This window comes from Ciconia boyciana, chromosome 2 (genome assembly GCF_034638445.1).
Source record: "Ciconia boyciana chromosome 2, ASM3463844v1, whole genome shotgun sequence".
NCBI lineage: Eukaryota > Metazoa > Chordata > Aves > Ciconiiformes > Ciconiidae > Ciconia > Ciconia boyciana.
Window position 1 is genome coordinate 102,080,224 of NC_132935.1, and position 20,828 is coordinate 102,101,051.

Sequence of the window (20,828 nt, forward strand, 5' to 3'; positions counted from 1 at the left end):
GAAAGCTTAAACAGTGAGGTTAAACAGGTCAAATGAGAAGAAACAGTCAGCTGAAAGAAGTGAATAGTACAGGGGATTAGAAGAAGGGATGGAGCTTAATGGCCAGGTTTTGCAGTGAGGTTGTTACTTACGCGTAGGTAAATTCTTTTTGTTTTGACATCAATAGTCAGCAGTTTGGTTTTGTCTCTGAAGTTCAAAATGTTATTTTGTAGAAATACAAAAAGTCTAGTGTCTTGCATATTATCTTTCTGACATACCTCTGACTTGGTGAGATTCTGCCGTTCTCCATAGAGGTAGTTCTTTTCAGACTTCCTTTAACTGAAAAAGAAAATACCTTCAGTTGGCAAAGATGGGTAATGGTTTGCAATCTGCCTGTTGCTCTCTCGCAGGAGCACACAAACTTTGTTTCAATAGTAAGACACCACAAATGTTATCAGCTTGTTTTTCCTCTGCCATGTGCAAGCAGAGTCCAAGATCACATAGAGGAAATGTCATGTTGACCTGTGGTTGTCTCTGAAATATTTCTGACTCTTGACTTGATGAGTTAGTTTATCTACTGAGGCAGATTTCTTGTCTGTGATGGTGAAACCAATTTTTCCATCATGCATTAGTACAAATGAATACTATGGAAGATCCCTATGACTCTGACTAAGAATTGTTCTGCTGTCTGTAGCTTGAAAAAATGGCAATAAGCTAAATGTTTCTGGTATGCTTTTTGGCTGAAATGTATTGGCAGTGGATTCCAGGAAGGAGCAAAGTTGAAATGTGTATTGCACTGATTTCTCTTATTCTTTGTAGATGACTTCCCCATATTTAAACGTAACAGGGCAAACAGAGTATAAATATGTACTGTGTGTGACATGAGAGTGAGAACTGGAGGGTGCAGGCTGGATGGGATTCCTTGGTTTCCCCCTGAGAGGAGCTCTGTCGAGTCCAGTGGAAGTTCTGCACAGGATGTCCAGGGTTGTTGCTACAGATCACCTTCAGTGGGATGTAATGTTATTTCTTTTCTCTAGTGAACAGAAGCAAGAATCGGTTTCTTTTCTAAAACTCATTGAACTTTTGCTGATTTTTTTTTTGATCCTGTGCTAATGGTTTTCTATTTTGTGCAGAAGCATCTTTCCTTGTCTTGTTATGTGTAATGATAATGAGTAATGAGGAAATGGCTTCATAGGTGATAAAGTACATTATGAAAGTCCTGCTGTGAGCTAACTGTAAGCTAAATTGTGTTCAAATTATCAGCCTTGGGCACAGCTCTCCTGCTGTGTTTCATCCTTCCTTCCTCCATTCTCTGCTTTCTGATGGGCTTTGCAGCCTGGTCTTTGCCAAGAAAGCATAAAGCATTGGAAGGAAAATGGGAGTTAATTGTATTTAATGGTGGGTCAGGAAGGGGGGGAAGGGAGATAATATTGTAATATCAAGAGCCAGCGTTGATTCTAAATATACATGTTTTTAAGCTAGTTTCATGAAAACGATTTAAAAAACAACTCCTTTAGAAATACTTGTCATGTTGGCAAAGTACCATGATGCTTGCCTTTTTTTCCTTTTTTTTTTTTTTAAATGTGAACTCTGGAGGAGCTAACATTGGGCCCATTAAAAAAAAAACACCTTTCTTTTCTGTTCCTTGTACCTCTCTCCTCCCTTTGCCCCCTAAACAATCGACCAATAAGCAAAAACCTCAGAACTAGCTTTTCCTGCTGATACATTAAGCTCTGCCTGCACTGACCTGTGAGGAGGACATCTCTGGCAGATCTCTCCTGGTGTTCTGGAGTGGTGGCAGGTCCATGCACACTGCAGCAGGGTGCTCACCTGCTCCCTTGGCCAAGGTCCCCTTTCGGCGAGGCTGGTGTGCTGCCATCTGGCCCCCATGCAATGTTGGGACCACAGCGCTTGGAAGCGCTCCCAAACCACAGATACAAGTATCTAGTGCTGTGGCAGGGTTTGCAAGGAAAGGTTTATGGAGTGTTTAGGACCTGTCTCCCCAGCACCTTCTTGCTTCAGAGCTTGCTGAGCCATCTCAGAGTAAGTTGGTGTAAGGTAGAAATACCAACTTGGGTCCCAAAAATGGGACTGTACCACAGCTCAGAGGCAGCGCAGGGCTGATGTGGCTGTTACAGTCCTGGAGTCAAGTCACTGCCCACTCAAAAATCAAGTCACGTTTGATACTAACCTCTAACCTGCCCTGCCCAGAGCTGCAAATGTGCTGCTTCTCCGCCTCTGTTCGTGGGCTTTAGTGGTTTCAGTGTATCGCAAACGGATGCCTGCCGTCCTGCTGCTGCCTGTGCCACCTTTGCTGAAACAAGCTGCTTGGCACGCGGTTCATGTCTGCAGCACGTTGCATCTCGCAAACTTGGGGTGTCTGTCTCTAAATCCCCTTGGTTGTGTTCTCCCCGGAGCTTGCACCAGCCTGGTTTAGGGAGCTGCCTGCTGCAAACCCAAGAGTTGATGCAGGCTTTCCAGGCTAGGGAGGTTGGGTCCCTCCTCGGCTTGCCAGGGAAGCTGGTGGGAACCAGAGCATTAGGGTCTGTGTTTCCTCACCAGCTATTTGAATCTGTTATGTTTTCATGAAACATTTTTGTTCAGCTGATGAGGAAATTTTTTTTTTTAGATGAATAAGATTCTTGTCAGAAAATACCAGTCAGAGTTGGGAAAGGAATTAAATAGAAATATATTGTTATAATAATACCAGAGAAAATTTCCAAGCACGATCTGAATGCAAGTCTTGATTTCTTTTGCTATGGGTCAGAGGAGTGTAAACTGCCCCTTTCATCTGTGTAGTGCTGGATTCTGAGACAGAAATGCTTGGTATTTAATATTTGGTATTTTATTTTAACTATTTCTCTGCTGAGAAGTAATAGAGATCCAAATAGTGTCAATTTTTGTAATAATATAGTGGCTGGTCCAGTCTCAGAAGTTACAAGGCTCTCAGCAGTTAAAGGCTGTGAGCTTTTATCTGTGGCATCTTCTACTCTAGCTATGTAACTTACAGCAGAAGGTGAGATTCAGGATGGCATGGGTTAAGTAGAATTCGATATATTAATGCAAGAGGCATTGCAGAGAATTTGTTTCAATTGTCATGGTTTTTAATGGGAAGAAAATGAAATTTACTTAGTTTTTTAAGTCTACAGTGTGCAAGGCTGGAGTCTTAGTATTCTGAGATTTTACCAAATATTTTATATCAAATATTATACATAAATGATTTAGTAAATAAACATCGGATAAGAAGTTTTGAGTAATGCAGGACAACTTCCTTAAAAGTGTCAAAATGTGGAACATATTTCTACTTGCATGTTGTTGACTTCTACCCCATATAATAGGTTGGCTGTGGTAAAAGCTTATATACAAAAGTCACTTGCTCTTCTGAAGCTGATGGTGTCTTCCTGAGGTCAAGGCATTTTAATGATTTTTATACTTTATATTTTAGAAGAATGATAGTTGAAGATAAGCCAGATTTATTCTTCTTCCTCAAATGAGTGCGATTAAGCTCATCATTTTAGCTTATTTCTGAATAGTTGCTAATTCTTTCTTTGAGGGCTATGTGTTTAAAAAAAAAAAATATATATCTTGCATTAAATATATGGACTAATTTGTTGCCAGAATTAATTACACCTATAAGGAAAGTACATAGCTAAAAGGAATTGGTGGAAGCATAGGAAGCTATTTCCTTTTTGAAATCTGACCACTTGAAACCACTGATAATGTCTAGAAGCTGATGTGCCGTAGTTTTGTTCTTATGGTCATTGTATTTCTTGGTGCACATAATTAATATTTTTTTAAAGAATGAAAACTGCAAAAGCACAATAAATTATTTTCATAATTATTTTTTGTTTTAGTTTTCTTTCAGTGTTAAAAAAAATAATGTAAAAGAGATTAAATTATGTATATTATAAACAAGGCTCCTTCTCCAAGCACTTTAGAGCAAGATGTTCTACTAGCCTTTACTCAGTCATGGTTCAGCTACAACTTGATAGAATAAGGCAGAATCAAAGTAGTGCCATTTCTACACTTGGTGATCAGTGGAAGGATTTAACAGTGTGGACATTCTTGGATGTGTTGTGATATCATTGGCAAAGATAAAATAATATTTCCTTTATTATGTGCCTTGTTCATTGATAGTCATTATTCAGATTATACCTAGAATATCTTATAAAATATTTAAAAACAGAACAAAAACCACAACAGAAGTTCAGCTGGCAAGTTGTGAAGGCTGTGCAACTCTTCCCCAGACACAGAGATGCTAGCTTTTAATTTGAAAGGAACAAACTTCCAAATTCTACTCCGATTTCTATTCTGATGGATTTAGTGACCTGCACTTGGTGAACTTTTCATGTGAAGATATATTTAAAATATTTTTCACTCTTTTTGTAATTTAAGTGAAATTTCAGATGGCAGGCTTCTTTACAGTTAATTACTAGCTTTACAGTTAATTTTTAGGGAATGTGTATGTTTTCATGTGTATGTGGCTGTATTAAAAAAAAAATACATGAGATTTTCATCTCAAGAAGAAAATGAGCAAAAAGAAAATAGGTCACCTTTTTCCATTTTGAGTTGATTCCATTGCAAAGCTAATTAATGCAAAGTTTTTGTGTCTTAAGAGGTCAGATTGGCAATTCAGGGCTGTGACCAGCCATTAAGTGGCAAATAACCCAAGTTATGCACTTGCTTATATCTGCGTAACACGCCAATTTAAAAATAATGAACTCCTAAGAAATCGTTTCTTCAACCTGCTGGGCATGCATACCTTTCTTTTAGCCTTAAATGTCTTGTGGAGAAGCCCAGGAGAAGCAAAACCCTTCCTGCAGGAGCGGAGTTGAGTAAATGGGACTGCGTCGGTGCTGGCAGCTCCCAGCCGGTCTGGAGCTGTGCGGGAAGAGCCCCAGGATGGGATCACTTCAGGGCTGAGTTTCACAGACAGGTGCTTGCAAGCAGGGCCTCTGGGTACCTGCCTCAGCTCCTTTAGCAGCTGCGGCCCGTCTGCTTTGGGCTCGGTTAGGGTACAGCATGCATGTAGGAATGCGCTTCTGAAAGTTATGAAATAGTGCTGGAATATTTTTTTTCTTTACTGTTGAAAGAAAGGGGGGAAATAAAAGGAGGTGGGTAATATTTTGGGAAGCTGTGCTAAAAACCTGAGGCTAGTCAGGTGTAATGAAGTTTAGGATGTCTGCCTGAAGGTATTTGTACCCTACGGTGGCAGCTGTGAGGGGCAAATTACAGCTTTCATCTCATCTGCGTGCAGAAGATGAGTTCAGTGGGAGAAAAGTCCTGCAGCCCTGACTCGCTCGCTGAGGCAGAGGTGAGCCCCCACTCTATATGGGCCCCTATGCTTTATCTTTCTCTCAACCCTAACCCTATCTCTAACCTGAACTTTACACTGAGCCCTAGACCAGGTCCCCCAGCCATAGCCCAGACGGGGAGTTTCTTGCAGCCCTTTTTCCTTGGCACCTTGCCTGGGGCAGCCCCTATCCAGCCCTTGTCCTCGTGGACCCTCAGGCTTTCTCATTCATCCCAAGCCCTAATTTTATGTTGAGCTCTGAGCTAAGGGCGTAAATAATGGGCATCTTCTCTTTGCTCCTATGGGAGATGGCACAACAAGGTAATCTTGGTGCTACTTTTTCGCTGTGATAGGGGATGAAGGGATTCCTGCTGCTGCTGTTCCTCCTCCTCTTCCACTCCAGTGGGGGATGATAAGGGTCACAGCATGAAATAGGGCAGTGGGGTGACTGTCACAGTGTATACAGGCTTTGGGTTGATGTGACCCAGATTTTGTATGGTTTGCTTCCTCCCCTGTTGTGTTTCTTGAGGGCAAGGTATGAGAGATTCAGATCACCGTCTCTCCTGAGGTACCCATGGCTTGCATTATGTATGGTTTTTATTAAGAAAGCAAGCCTTGATACCTCCCTCCGTGGCGGGCCCCCCCCCCCCCAAGCTGTGGCTGCGTTGGATAGGATTTAAATAGGTAAAGCAAATACGAATTACTTTTCTAAGGTCCTGAGGCTACGTTTGCTACTTCTTTGATAATATCCTTGGAAGCAATACAGACAAACTCTAGGTCATATCAGCATTGTGTTGACAAAGCGATATGATTTTACTTGTTAAAATAACAGTCAAAAGATCATTAGTAGTAGTGACGGTTGTGAAAGTAATCCTTTCCTTGTGAAAGGAAACCTTTGGTTGTGGGGGCAGGCGTGACACTTTTTGGAGGAGGGAAGAACATCAGGACTGATTTCTAGAAGTATATTTGCATTTCCAGGAAAACCTCGTATCCACTTAATCTTTAACTTACCTTATTTCACGGTGGTTTTAGAGTATAGATGGTGCTCTTCATCTCCCTCCCCCCTCTTTTTTGTGTGTGTGCATGCACATGGGTGTTTCTTCGAGTGCTGTCTTACATAGCAATTAGCATTTACTGACCGTCTGCATCTGAAGCTGCTTCTTTTGGGCATTTGAACTTATTTCATACATCTTGGCATGTGAAGATCTCGAGTCTGGTCCCAATGCTGCATGTGTGAGTGCCGTGCCGCTCTGCCTGCCCCGGGTGCAAGGGCAGCACCATGTCAAATGTGGTGCCATGGGAGACGGGTCAGGATGGAGGTCCCCCTGTGCAGGTGCTCCTATCCTGCTTGTGCATGAAGCCGTCCTGCACAACCCTAATGCGTGCTGCCCTCCTACCGCTTGCTGCCTTCAGCTGCAGGCCCAGGGTGAGCAGGAGCCTTGCTGTCTTTGGTTTGCTTGCGTTAAAAGCAGGGAAAACGGGGAACCTTGCCATCCTGCTGGGCCAACGGTGTGATTGGTAGCCAGGTCAGGATGGCAGGGCTGGATCCCACCCCTTCACAGGCGTACACCAGTGTGTGTATGCACAGATGGTCCTTGCTAAGTATCTTGTAGGAAGATCCTGTGGGGGAAGATGTATGCACCTATGCGTTTAAGTGGTCTGATTTATTCTGTTGTGGTTTTTTTGATCAGCTTCTCTCCTCCTCTCTTCCCTTGTGTTCTCCCAAATGCTAGGAAGATCCTGCTTTTTTTTTTTCCCTATGTATGTTTGACAAAAGTGTTTCAGATGATTTTGGCAGGCTTTTGAAAAGGAGGATTTGGCTTCTGTGACTATTCTAATTTTTTTTTTCTTTATAGATAAAAATATTAAAAGATACTTACTGTTGGTTGCCTGGATAGTAGAGCTTATGCAGAGAAGGGGATTTTCTCTTCAGTATCTCAGCCATGTATCTCGGTTTAATTATTCAGTTAGTCAGCTGCTTCATGAAATATAAGCACATGGTTGCATAAAAAAAAATAAAGTGAAGTATTCTAGCTGGCCATCTTGAATCTTAAATAAAGATGGTATTATTTTGAATGTGTTAAAAATAACAGAATTTTCTTTTCCTATTTGCAGAGATTATGATAAACCTTAAATCAGATCATTCAGAATTAGATACTTGAAACCAGGCAGACTTTCAGACCCAAGTTTCTTAGATAAATGGAAGATACATTGCAATTATCTAATGTATTTTCATGAACTCCTATGTTCTCCCTGTCTTATAAGAGTATATAAGGAAATGCAATATGGTTGATTTTTGTGTGCAGGTTTGCTTGCACAAAAATGAGACAAAGACTGTGTTAGAATTTAGGGCCAATTCAAAAAATCCAGGTACCCTTTGGTTTCAGTGGGTCCAAGCTTGAGTATGAACCTCAAAGTCTGCCTATTAAACAACCCATCTCTATCTTGGTGCCCATCCATTTTTATTTTTAACTCTTGAGCAACAAAGCATGCATTTCAAGTGATTATTCCAGAGTTATCTGAGACTTGTGGCTTTCCTTGCTCATACCAGCTGCCAGCAGATTTTAAGGTGTCTGTGTCTTTGTGTGTTTGAAGAAGCTATCATGGGTATTGGTGACAGCTGGGCTTTGACATGTTCTTGGCAGCCAGCACAAAGTGCATGGGGAGGGAGTCATCATGAGCATTTACAGACTGTACTTACTTCACATCTTCTAATAATGAGCCCTTCTATTTGAGCTGGAGAAGCTAGAGGACTTCGTGGTCCACAAAAAGCGATCCAGTCATTAAAGTCAAGGATCTGAGCAACTCTTTTATGATGTTAGGTTTGATTAATCAATCAAATCTAGGTTTCATCTTTTTTGTGGCTGCCAGTGGTGTCCAAACTCACGTGATTCCCCCTCTGGAGGCTACCATGGATATCTTTCCTTTTTTGCAGTTTTAGTTGCTGAAGTTAGAAAACATGTGGCTGTACCTTTTGAAGGTGGGACTTTCTGATTATGAAGTTCAATGATCTTCTCTCCATTACTAGTGTAATGTGCAGTGGATTCCTCAGCAAGGTAACTGAATGCAGCATTTTATGTTTAGTCACATACAATCAAGTAAGCTCATAATAGGAAGAGATTTATGTTCGTTAGATGCTGTGTCTGCTTCAGGTGTAAACTGAGCCACCAGAAATCTGTGAAGGCAAAGCTCTCCAACCCCGGTGCAGTTATTCTGGACACATGTCCAGCATGTGCAGAGAACATTACATTGTATATACATCACGATTATGTAAAAACTGACTGCAAGTTTCCAAAGTGGCTATTTGCATAAACTGCAAACTGCTGGATTGCCAAGACAGTGACCTCAACTGTAACCCTTACAGCACTGTGTGTGTGTGTCTGTGTGCCTGTGTGTCAGTAAGCAATGGGATCTTACGGACATACCACAGTGGTCAAAATGTTGTATCTATGCTTTTGAGGGTGCTTCTTAGTATATGCTACAGAACCTCTCCACATGAGCTGGTGACCACTGGCCGCTTTGGTTGTGAGGCCTTAATCCAACACTGTGTTAATTACACCCCTTCTCTCCCCATACATGTGGGCACACAAATGCACATGGTATGATTGAGGAAACAGGTATTTATAATAACGCTATATAAAAATTAAGTATAAATTTAGGAATAAGAAATAAATGGCAAGACAACATATTTTTATAAGAATATACTTGCATGAGCAATATGCAGATATGGACTTACTGGCTTGAGTCTTGGTCTTACCTTTTGACTGTTAAACCTGCAATTGCTGTCTCACTGTAGCCTGTGTTTCCAAGGTGGGCAGGCGTTGGGTAGCAGCAGAAGACATGATGTGAGGGGTGTCCTGGAAAGCATCCCTCAGGGCTCTGCCGCGTTACACGGACATCACCCGCTGCCCCTGCCCAGCACCTTTGTCCTGCTTTGGAGCTGATTCAGTAAAATAAAATGAATAAAAGCCACTGAAAGCCAGCAATTGCAGAGGCTGTGGAGAACAAGAAAATACACTTCTGAGGGTGGATTTGTCTTCCATTGACACAATTTGGCTTCCTTTTTATAGCACGAAAGTTCAATAAATTTTATTTCTCAAGGCTGTGTTTTAAAAGTACATTCCAGGTTGTGTTTCTGCCCAAGAAAATTTTTAGCAAGGAAGCATCCTGACAGAAATTTTGTCCTTCTTCCAGTAACTGAAGAGCTTGTGGTGACTAACTGGGATTTATTGTAACTGAACAGGAAAAATACTGAAATATAGGACTATGCAGTTGTAGAAAAGCATTGTGTGTTTTGTCATCTTACAGTCATTTGACCTTGAATTACAGCAATGTCTTTGACTTGAGCATCTGCAAGACATACTATAGTATGAACTAATTGTTTTAAAGCACCTATTATTATAGTTTTATTTTTTATCAGTGCATTACATAAGGTTACTAAGTGCACCCATCCTGTTCTTCTTTTCTTTATTTCAGGCTTGAGTCACAGAGCGGCGTGAGGATTTACACTTCTGAAGTAGGAGTGTGAATGGGATTGAAGGATTTACATGGAGGATTCTGAACTCCCTTCCTTCCTGCTCCAGGAAAGACGGGTGAGTGAATTATGTGATAATTTGTAATTAATTCAGTCCTTACTTTAGAAGGTCTTTAGTCAAACCAGGAACATAGAATTCAGATAGCTGTATGTCAGAATGGAAGACATTTCAGATACTACAGACACACCAGCCTTCAGAGTTTTCTGTTCCTGTTCAGTAATAAGAGGGTTTCCATGAAGAGTGGTGTGAGGTTTCTATAAATCCCTCTCCACCCCCACCTCTCTCTGATGTATAACTTTTGTATTTGGAAACCTTTCAACCAGCATCAAAGAAATCTGAACTGACAAAATGAATTTAGCCTTTCTTGAAGCAGATCTGAGTAAGGCTGCAACCGGAGAAGAGCTCGAGGTGGAGCTTTATTAGCCCCGCCATGTACTTGTTAGTGAAACAGACTGGTCAGCATCAGCACCAGATATGCCCATACCGCATCTGGGCTACTTGTGAAGCCTGTTAGAGTGGCGGTGATGTGGGAGTTAGCTCCAGCGCCTGCAAACTCAGCTTGGGTTTCTCCCTGCCTCCCTTGCTCCTTCCCTGCCCTCAGAGAGGAAGAGAGAAACTAGGGACCAAACATGGGTTGCCAGATAGATGGGAGTTCACATCAGGTTGTCTGTCTTTGGCTCTGACGGTAGATACATGGGGCCATCATTAGAAACGGGCACGTGATCTTATTGTGGAAATTAAATCTTGACTTTTGTATTTCTTCCAGCTTTGGGAGTACCTTCGGGTACTGGCTGGTGAATAAGATATATGCTTCTTAGTATGATCTGTTCAAAGTAAGTAGATTCAATTCCTGTTGGAAAAGCATAAGGTGTTGGAGCCCTGGCTTTTGGCAGGGGGTTCTCACTTCTGCATCTATACAGGCATATCAGGAGCGTGTATGTGGTCCTGTGTAGCTGCTGATGCGAAGCAGTGAATAACAGGATGAGCTTTCGATTGCAGATATCACTGACCGGACAGCTCTTGCACCAAGCTGTGACGCAACAAGAAATAGTTAAGAACTAGTAAAGAAGAGCTCTAACACTGGCAGAGTAGCAGCACTATCTTTGTATTAATTTAAACCTTTTTGTAATGTAGGTTCATTTTGTCTATTTAAGCCACATGCAGGGCTGAAAATGGAGGCTGCACCATCCAGGGCAGCTTGGGATGACTTCCTAAGTGAGTCTTCCTCTTACGCGTGTGGAGGCCGGCAATGCCAAAAAAAACCCCCCAGAGGTGGATTTGGACAGGACTCTGTGAGCTTCAGAGGGCCAGAGCCGAGATGTTGCCATGCTGCCTAAAACCTTGCAGCCCAAGGAACGTGCCCTGGGTGATGTAGAAAGAAAAGACGATGATGATATTGTGTCGGAGGTGTCAGGGAGGAAGTCTGAGGCTTTGCCTGAAGCAGAAATCTGCAGCAGGTGCAAGTGTATGCTGGAGAGGAAGGGGAGTACACGGTGAGGTGGGGCAGGCTGCAGCAAGGTATGGGAGTGTCCCAGCACTTGGAGGGGAAGAAGGGTAGGCAGCAGAACGAAGTGGGTGTCAGTGGTGTGTCTAAGCATCTGGAGCTCAGTGGGTGAAGGAGGGAAACAAATGGGAGTAGTAACTTGTGTGGCTTCTCCAGAACAAAGAGTGGGATGAAAGGATGCAGTAGAGAGTGAAGTGGGTGGGAATAGTTCTGTTGAACCGTGTACACCACACCTTTTTTTTTTTTTTCCCCCCTCCAGAGATGTTTCTTGGTGGGCTATACTTGGGAGCAAGTATAAAAGAGTTTCTTCTGCAGTTAGTGAGAGAGAAAAGGTGAAGACAAAGTCGGGGAGCCAGAAATAAGACCTTTCTGAATAAGAAGAAAGAACAAAGGGGTGAGAAATGTGCAGGCAATAATGAGAAAAAAAAAAAAAAGTGTTTTGAGGGGGAGTTTTGGAAGGTAATGGGAGAGCAGGGATCTGTGTCAGGAAAGACACAGTGGTAAGACTCAATTTCCAGGTTACTCATTTTTGTTCACCAGTATAATGTGAATGGTAGCTCTTACTGGAGGGAGGAAAATTCAACTTTCCTGAGCAAGGAAATGGAAAAGCTCACTAGATTTGCTTGCATGCACAAAGAATGCTTTAAATGTAAGTATGGGAAAGCAATAGAAACATTTTGATAGTACTTCCTGTATTTTCTATTTTTTGAAGAGGGCGACTGCCTAGGGTCACACAACTTGAGTAACCATGAGCCTACAAACCCACACCTGAGTGTTTTGTGGTGCTTTCTGAAAACATGCTCTGTTTTTCATATACTGGCTTGTTTAGAAAAAATAAAGTTTTTAAAATTTATTTTTAAGTCTGTCATAAGCAAGTCCAGTTATATGCTGGCCTGCATAATCACTGCTGAGGGTAAGATTAACGTGGTTGTGAATGTTTTATGGATTTGGGCTTTGCATGAGTAGCTTTTGTCCTGTAATGGGTAGGTGAGCTGTCGCTTAGTGAGATGTGGCTCCTGCCTGAAACCAGAGCAGGTCTGAAGCTGCCCTAATAACTCACAAATTGGCGTAGTCTTTCAAAACAGCAATCAGCTTGGCAAGGCATAGAGCACTCTGTGCTCGTGGTTGTATTCAGTTTTACCTTGTGCCTGCTTTTCCTTGGCTACAACTGTGCTTACAAAGTGTTTGTGGTATATTGGTTTTATCAGGAGGAGACTGGAGGTGGCAAATATATGCCATATACTTGTTACCCTGATCTGTCCTTATGCAGTCCCTATGTGGTGTCATATGGAGCTGGAAGCCTTTTATTTCAGCTGCTGCTTGAATGCATTGATAACATTTGCTTCTAGGCAGGGCATTTATGTTTTCCTGGACATCCCATCTTCTTCCTCTTTCAACCTTGGTCTAGGTCAGTCTGAGGGCTTTCTGAACTTGTCCTGGTTTCCCAGGCACCTGGTAGTGCCAAGGGGGAGATGCTGATGACCAGACTGTAGTATGGGCGGGCCTGGGATCCCCAGCACCACGGCACAGCAGCGGGTAGAGCTTGTCCAGCTGTAGCGATTCTGACCTTTCAGGGAGCATCGCACTTACCCTGTGCGTGCTACACAGTTGCTGCCTACCCTGTATGGCAGGGCTGCTGCTTGCCAGGCTGACACCAAAGCAACGTGGCTACGTGTTTGCAGCTTTCCACTGCTGGAAGCAAGCATTGCAAACCTCCCTTTATGCCTAGGAGTGTTTCCATTCCCGGATGTGCTAGTTAAGGAGTTTGTCCTCCATATGGATTGCCTGGCCTTGTTGCTCTGCGCCTATTTCTAACCCTGTACATTCATTAATTTTTTTTTTTTCAAAACCTCTCAAAATATAGGTAGAGCAAGCATTCCATTGTATCTGTAAAGATGCTGACCTAGCATCAAATGGACGAGTCTGATGAAGTGATAAATGTTTCAAGCCCCTGGCCTTTTATCTCTGGTCTTTTTTTGTCTTTTTTTTTAATGCTTCTCAAACGTAAGTGATTGAAAAGCTTTCCAGATCTGATAACTGCAAAGATTTCAAGTGAAACTTTTGGCTCCTATCCCGGCATGAGATCATACAAAGTGATATTAGCTGAATTTGTACCAGAGTTTGAAAGGAAAATGAAAACATGTTACTGTTAGTCTCTGTCAGCTATTTTTCAGCTCTGCTGGGCAAATGCTTTCTCATTGGTTAACTTCTGTGGACCATTTTAAAGGTTTCCAAATATATATGTGTGTATATATACATTTTGTTCACTAATAATGTATTTAATTTATACTCTTTTGATCTTTTATCCTTGCTAGCAGGACTCATTGGATTTTTTTTTTAATAGGGATTTTAAAATCTAGTGTAGCTGAGAAAACTCACTTTAAGAGAAAGGATGTCCTGAAGCCCTCTTTCTATTCCAAAATTATCTTAAAGCAGAATAGAACTGAGGTATCTCTTCTTTAACCTGTCTTTGTGTCTGGTTGCTATGATAGGTGTCAGTGAAAGCAATGGTCTTGTACATGTGTGCGTACCTAATAAGGGTAAAAGTGTGTCAACTGCATGTGTTTTGTGGGTTTCCTGTATAGAAGTAAAATAAGATAAATAATGCCTTAAGTTAGGCCTTTACTGAAGAGGGCTGAACTTGAAGGTTGCAAAACCAAGCAATCGGAGGCTAGAAAACTGTACAATTAAAGCTATTCGTTCATCCTCTTGGTAAATATTCATTTTGATTGCCTTTAATTAGAGGATTGTGTACTTTTTTTTTCTACAAGGCCTGCATATCGTTCAGTGCACAGCATGGCTAATGCTTAATGAGTGGGTAGGTTGTTGATGTTTTGTTTCTCACCATTTCTTGTATGGCCTTATTTACTGCGTGGTTGGCAGATGGTGCACTGAATGCAGAACTACTCATTTCCTTATGGAGTTTTTCATGGTGTTAACACCATAAAGAGTTACTTTACTGCATATTTTTCGAGGAATCTTAATCAGGAGTGCAAAATAAGATATACATGTATATTTAACCAAACTCTGAGCCTTGACTGTTAATTTTCTGGGTGGAGATGCTTACAGCACAGTTGTCTTGATGGAAACTAGCAGGTTTTACCAACTCTGTCCTCCACTCTTCTTTCTGTAGCAGCAGACAACAGTGGGTCAAAGCCCACGCTGGGGCATGAGGTATCTCCAAAACTGAAGGAATTTGGTGGAGATGTTGTAAACAGCTATAGTTTCCCTCCACCCCACCAGTGTTTGCATCTTCCTGTCATTGATTGTACGTAGGAAAATAGACTTGCCATGCTGGAAATCCTCTTCTGTAATCAAAGGTAACCATGCAGTAGGTATCTTGTCCAGCAAGCTTAGAGCATTCACTCAGCAACCCACTCTCCAGCATTCAGTGCATATTTAAGACCTGATGGAAACGAGCAAAGCTTTAAAACCTACAATAAGCTACAGGAAGAGAACACCCTTCATCTGGTTTCTGTCTTTGAGACTGTAAGCTCTTCAGGCTGGAGACTGTGCCTTCCCATATGTCGATAAAGCATTTCAAGCACTACATTAGTATAAACACCAGTGGATGAGGTCATCATATATCAAACAACATAATTAAATCAGTGCTTTATTCACTGTCTGTGTCTCATTATGGCTGCCTCCTAGGTCACACTGCAGCCTTGAAGATCATGTAAGAACTCGAATGTTATACCAGCCCTCACAGAAACATTTGCTTTGAAGTTGGTGCTATTCATTTAGAAACTAATCTTCAGAAAAATGTACTTTTCTAAAATGTGGTCCTATTTTGAAAAAGCCATGTAAAAGGAAACACTTATTATTGATTTTTGTCATAAATTGCCATGCATGAATGTCAGCCCACAGTTGCTGATCACACGATTGTGATGGGATTTCTTGATTGATGAGAGGTCTGAAAGCAATCGAGTGGATAATGTATTAGAAAGGACCCCGTTTCTCAGAGGGGAACATGAACTTGAAGTGGTGCCTGCCACGTAACCAAACTTTGAGCATCAGCATGAAACTCTGGCAGTTTTAGGATTTAATTGATGCTTACTTTTGCCTGCTACTTTAAAGTGCATTCACTTTAAAACAATATAGGAAAATATTTTAAGTAATATCCTCCTTCCCCCTTTCACAGTTCTGGTACCCACACTTTAAATCTCGTGTTATATCAGCACCTATATGTGTTTTATAGCAATAGATCCTTATGTGTGTTTTACAAGGAAGTAGGCTACCAATTCTGTCTGAGCAATAAGTACTTTGAAGTCTGAAGTCATAATTGTAGATATGCACGTAAGCCTCATGCCTCACCAAGTATGATGCTTTGGGCATGTGTTATTGCTTACCTATGCCATAATTACTGTACACATGTAGCTACAGGAATATGCCCATATGGTTTTCCTACTGTAAACTTTCAGGTGACTTGCTAATCTAGACCAGTACTCAGAAACAAGGGCTGGTCTAAGATCTTAATAATTACAAAGCTGGCATACAAACTTCAGCATTAAGACTCTCCCAGATCCACTCGAAATCAGGTTACATTCATATTCTTTCTTGTTTTTTGAATAGCAGCCTGACAGTATGCAGAGTTGTGATATTGTTGCTTGACCTGCTCTCTCCCAGTCTTGCTGGAAAGGGGAAAAGAGGGACAGCTATTTAGGGTTCATATTCTCTTGGCTTTGCCATAAATGAAGGAGATTTTTTCTTTCTTTTTTTTTTTTAATTCCCCTGGGGGTTTCCTGAATTAATTCATACTAACTGATGAGTTTACTGGAGTAATACATGTTCTTCCTCCCTAATATTTACCTATTTGTCTCTAGTGCTTTTCCTTAGTACCGATAACGATGGCACAGAACAGTGAGTCGATGCCATGTGTTATATGGGCTGCTATTTGCTAAATTTGAGCCCAAAAGCAGGAAAGTGAAGAGAGAGCAAAGGCGGCTCTTTAGTGTTCTGCAGGTCAGGCGGGCTCCAGAAATCAAACATAAAAGCGAAGTTGTGCAGCTTACCCAAATAGCCCCATTGAGGGTCGAGGGCATCTGTCAGCTGGGGCTGCCTCTGGGACTAGCCTGCTCTCCAAAGCACTTCCACGAACCTGCTGCTGCAGAGATGGGGGGTGGGGGATGATGATGAGGAAGGACTTGCTGGGTCCTGCTGGAGGCTGGAGTCAGTAGTTCCTGCCTAGGTAGCTCCCCTGCTGGGAAGAGCAGCCCTCCTGGCGGGGTAGGAAAGCTGTGGGAGGGCAGAGAAAGCTACTTGCCCCCAGGCTAGCGCTGGAAATCACCTGGCTCCTGCTCAGCTAGTGAAACAACAGCAAGAAGTCTGTTATCCTGCCTGAAGATGGGTGCCTTCATGTAGTTCTGGGGCGCTAGAGAGGAGTCAGTTCTCCTGTGCTTAGTCTGCTCTTGAGAACCCTGCTGTTCCTAGCCTTTTCTTGTTTTCTTCTTCAATAACAGCATCTGAGCAGGGGTTAAAAAAAGATTATTGGCAGACAGCAGAAGTTTAGGATGCTCAATACTAAAATTTCCAGTGTCTTCAAAAAAAGACTTTAATTTTATTACATTGTCTTAGTGGCTTGATTGTTGACTGGTTAGGTGCTTGGTAAACCTCCTAATAAAAAGAATAGACACTTTTATTGGTTTTACACCCTTTTTTTTTTAATGTCCCTGTTCACGTTCCATTATTTTGCTGTGATTCTTTTTTAAAATAGCCAGAGTAAAACAAAAGTGGTAAACCCTAATTCAGAGTGTTAGCAAGAGCTGGCTCACTCTGATAAGGGTCAGCCAGGCTTCCCTGGTTCTTTATTATAATCCACTACCCACTGTGGTTTATCCTCTCCGAATATTACTCTTCTGTTATAGTTGCTATCATCTCTGTGCAGATGATAGCTTAATACTTGCAAATGACCTAAATATAATGAACAGCAAGGCAGAAAAACTCTAAAAACATACCCCTATGAGAAGACAAGGGTAATACTAGCCAATACTGTTTTTCTTAGGACAAGTGTGAACAAGCGTTGGATGTAAAGAAAAAATATCTCCTTCCCCCAGCCCCCCCTTGCTACAGGGGCACAATTCTCATTTCTGTTTGCAGTCATCTAGACAAGCTTAGGTGTGTTGAGTGGCAGGGCCTATTTGCTTGTGCACAGCATACTGTACCTACAATACAAAGCGATATACAGCTTTCAACCAGGAGACAGCTTGGAGTACAGGCAGAGCAAGCTCAGGTCTGTACCTGCCTGCATACAGAGATCCTTAGAAGAAAGCAGAGACACCCATTTTCTCCTTATTACTGCATTACACCAGAGGCAAATGCTCTAATTAAAATTTGCAGTTAGCAGTGGTTTGTTATAACTGCTGTAAATTTCAGCCATGTTAAGACTTCCTGGTGGTGGGAGGAGAGGTACAGAAAAGCTGCTTAGCGCAAACAAGGGCTCTTGCATAGTTGGTTATAGTAGTCTGGCCCCTGTCTTCTGTACTTTTTTTTTTTAAGGCACAACCTATGGCACTTTGTAGCAGGAAAATTACTAAATGGCTTAAGAGAAAATGTGACTAATGCTGTAGAGTGGAGGAGCTAAGATCTGTCTCATATTGTAAGAGGTTCCAGTCACTTCCTGCCTTCTGCTAGGATGGGAGAGGGAAAGGTGCTTGACAAGGCTCAAAACAGTCTTGCTGTTGCCTTTGCCCTGGTGCATTGCTTCCATCAGTCTGACACAGTGGGAAAAACTGGGAACTCGGATAACAAGGATGGTAAGATTAAGAAATATGCATTTTAATAAAGGCGTTAGAGAATGGTTTTGCATATCTTGCAACTAGAGAAATAGAAACTTGGAAGAAGAATAGTTTTCTGAACAGGTCCCAGTTTTTACCTTCTCAGTCACTCTGTTCATTTACTTTGGCTATGCTGATGGCTACTCAAGTGCTGTGCCAGGTTAGTGTCTTCTGCTTGCTTTTATGAGCTGGATGGCTGAAAATGCCTTCCTTCCAAATACTTATTTGCTATCCTACACTGTGCTGTTTCCACCACCTCATCTAGACCAAGAAAGAATGCCCAATTCATTTTCTTCCTGGGACAGGAGGACTTGATCGTATGGGAGCTATCAAAAGAGGTGCAGTTTGGCATGTAACTACCTTTTCCCTTCTACAAGGGTGCTTTTCTCTTGGGCAGGCTGGGCAGAAAGCTGCGGGTCTGGACGTGCTCTCTCCCGTAAGCATCGTTTAGCAGTCTGTGCTTGGGACAGAGAAGCAGAATGGCACCGAGTTGATGGGGTTGTATTCACGTGGAGCCCCTGCTTCCTGTCGCACTGTATTTGACCCAATATAAGCAGCTGACATAACATCACCGTGGGTGTTGCCAGCGTTTTCTTCTTTTAATATTAAATTTTGGGAAAAAAATTAATGTTTTCTTTTTAAAAGGAAAGAGAAAACCCCAAAGGATCTTGGCTGGCTCTGCATACCCTATAGGTATGTCTGGTTGTTTTTGATGAGCGAGGTGCTGTCCTCCTGTTTACCTCTCTCAAAGGAAGTGTCTGTTGACATAGTCTGCGTTTCAATCATCTTTATTACACAGTGCTCTGGGAAGCCTTCGGGGCAAGTCGAGCCAGCCCTAAAAGCAGCTTCTTGGTCACAAAGAGAGACGAGCCCAACCAGACGCCCACAGTTTGTATTTCTTTATTTACATAGATCTGTGCCCTGACAACCTCAGACCCCGCAGCAGCTGAGGTTGGCTTAATTTGGAGTGGTGCAAGAGGGGTGGCAGGAAGGTCTCCCAGGTGCTGCCATACCTGCCCTTGCACCACAGCCAGTACGGACCTGGCTGTTTCGCTGGTGCTGTCAGGGAGCTGGGCTCGCTGCCCAGCCTGGCGGAGGCTGGGGTTTTCCTGCAGCGACAGTGCTGGATAGGCCCTACTGGGCTCGGAGGCAGCTCACAGGCATCCTCCTCCCTTCCCCTCCGTCCATCCCACGTGTTTTTCTGTGCATGCTGTCACCATGGGGTGCTGCTTAGTGTTTGTTGCCCTTAGTGTGGCTCAAACATTCACAAGACTTCGTGTGTCATTACCTGTGTGAGGCTCGTTCGCTGAACGGCATCCAGAGCATTGTCCAGTGTGGGTTTGTGTCCAGACGGTTGGTCCCTGCATTCATTAGAGAACTGCTGTCGTTAATGATCGGCCATGCCATCAAAGCTGGCTGTCAAGGTTTGCACAAGGGGAGAGTTTTACTTCAGACTGAAGTTTGCGTGTAGGGCTGAACCATTGTGGGTAAGTGAATCATGGATGATTTGCATGGCGTTATGGTAGCGTCTTGTGTTATTCCGTGCTCTTGTAAGTCTTCTGAATAGGTGAAGTTAGCTTTGGTTTGCATCAATGTGATACTTTCCTCTGGTGCTCAATGATGAGTTCTAGATAGACGCTCACAAAAATGATGCTATGCGAAGAGCATCCATCTTCTCGGTAAAAGGTGAGGCCCTGACTGGCCACGATGTGCCCTCGAGGCCTCTTTCTCCAGATCTGTGCAGCTGCCTGGCTCCTCTGAGGGGCTAAACCCATCCATCTTTCGAATGAAGAATGGCTTTATACTGTGCTAATAGAGAGTGAGTTATAAACCTTCCCCTCTCAAGATGTCTGCAGTGCCAACACGGAGCTTTATTTTATCTTTGATAGTTCATACCTTAAGACAGTTGCAATCTCTATCAAAAATTGTTACCCAGGAAAGCTACAGGTGGTTAAGAAACAGGGTATGAGTGACCCAGTTGTCAAGTGTAAGGCATTTCTTGCAGGGTGTGGGGAGCTGCCTAAGAGTTAAATATTCAAATATCGATTAAAATAATTTGCAGAGTCATGCACTAATGATGAAAGCAGCTTGTGCCTTCATTGTAGCCAAAGATTTCAAGGGCCAAATTCACTGCAAATATAAACAGTGATGCAAATTATATGTTAGAGCCCAATTGTTCCCCTGCAGGCTATAAATAACTCCTATTTTAAGTCCCTGGGGGTTATTCGTCTGCTGTGGGAGAGACTGTAGTCTGTGGTGTAGCTGACCAGAAAATGGTTGTTAGTGATAAAGCGGTGTAATTTGCATTGATTTATTATTCATTGGCTGTACAGATCAAGTGCAGCTTACCCAGCGAGAGGAATTGAAATCAAATTCTTTTGTCACTTAAACAAATGTCCCTGCTGAGTATAACCGAGAGATGCTATTGTAACAGAATGGAGTTTATCACGCACCTTCTAGCTTGTAACTCTCTAAAATCTGAATCAGACTTCAGTAAGAGTTGACTCCAAGCTTAATTTTGCTCTATCTGTGTAAGCCAGGGTTGATAAATATTAGAAGTAGATGTATATAAAGAAAAATAAAAGACAATTCCTTGAATTTAAATTCCCTGCATCTGATAACATGTGCATCCTGCTTTAGAAGCTCTAGTGCTTGCGTCTAGCATCCTGCATCCAAAACAATAGGTCTTTATTGGCTACAGAAAGGATGAATTTGTGTTTAATGTGGGCAAAATTAAGTTAAAG

The 20,828-nt window shown here is 42.4% G+C and overlaps 1 long non-coding RNA gene across 7 annotated transcripts in view; it reads left to right on the forward strand.

Annotated features, from left to right (window-relative positions):
* The window catches only part of LOC140648038 (uncharacterized), a 265,166-nt gene that overhangs the window by 127,651 nt on the left and 116,687 nt on the right, over nucleotides 1-20,828 (forward strand). For all 7 annotated transcript variants that reach the window (XR_012041064.1, XR_012041065.1, XR_012041060.1 and 4 more), the window contains one exon: nucleotides 9,749-9,864. This is a non-coding gene — a long non-coding RNA (uncharacterized lncRNA). The remainder of the gene's footprint in view (nucleotides 1-9,748; nucleotides 9,865-20,828) is intronic.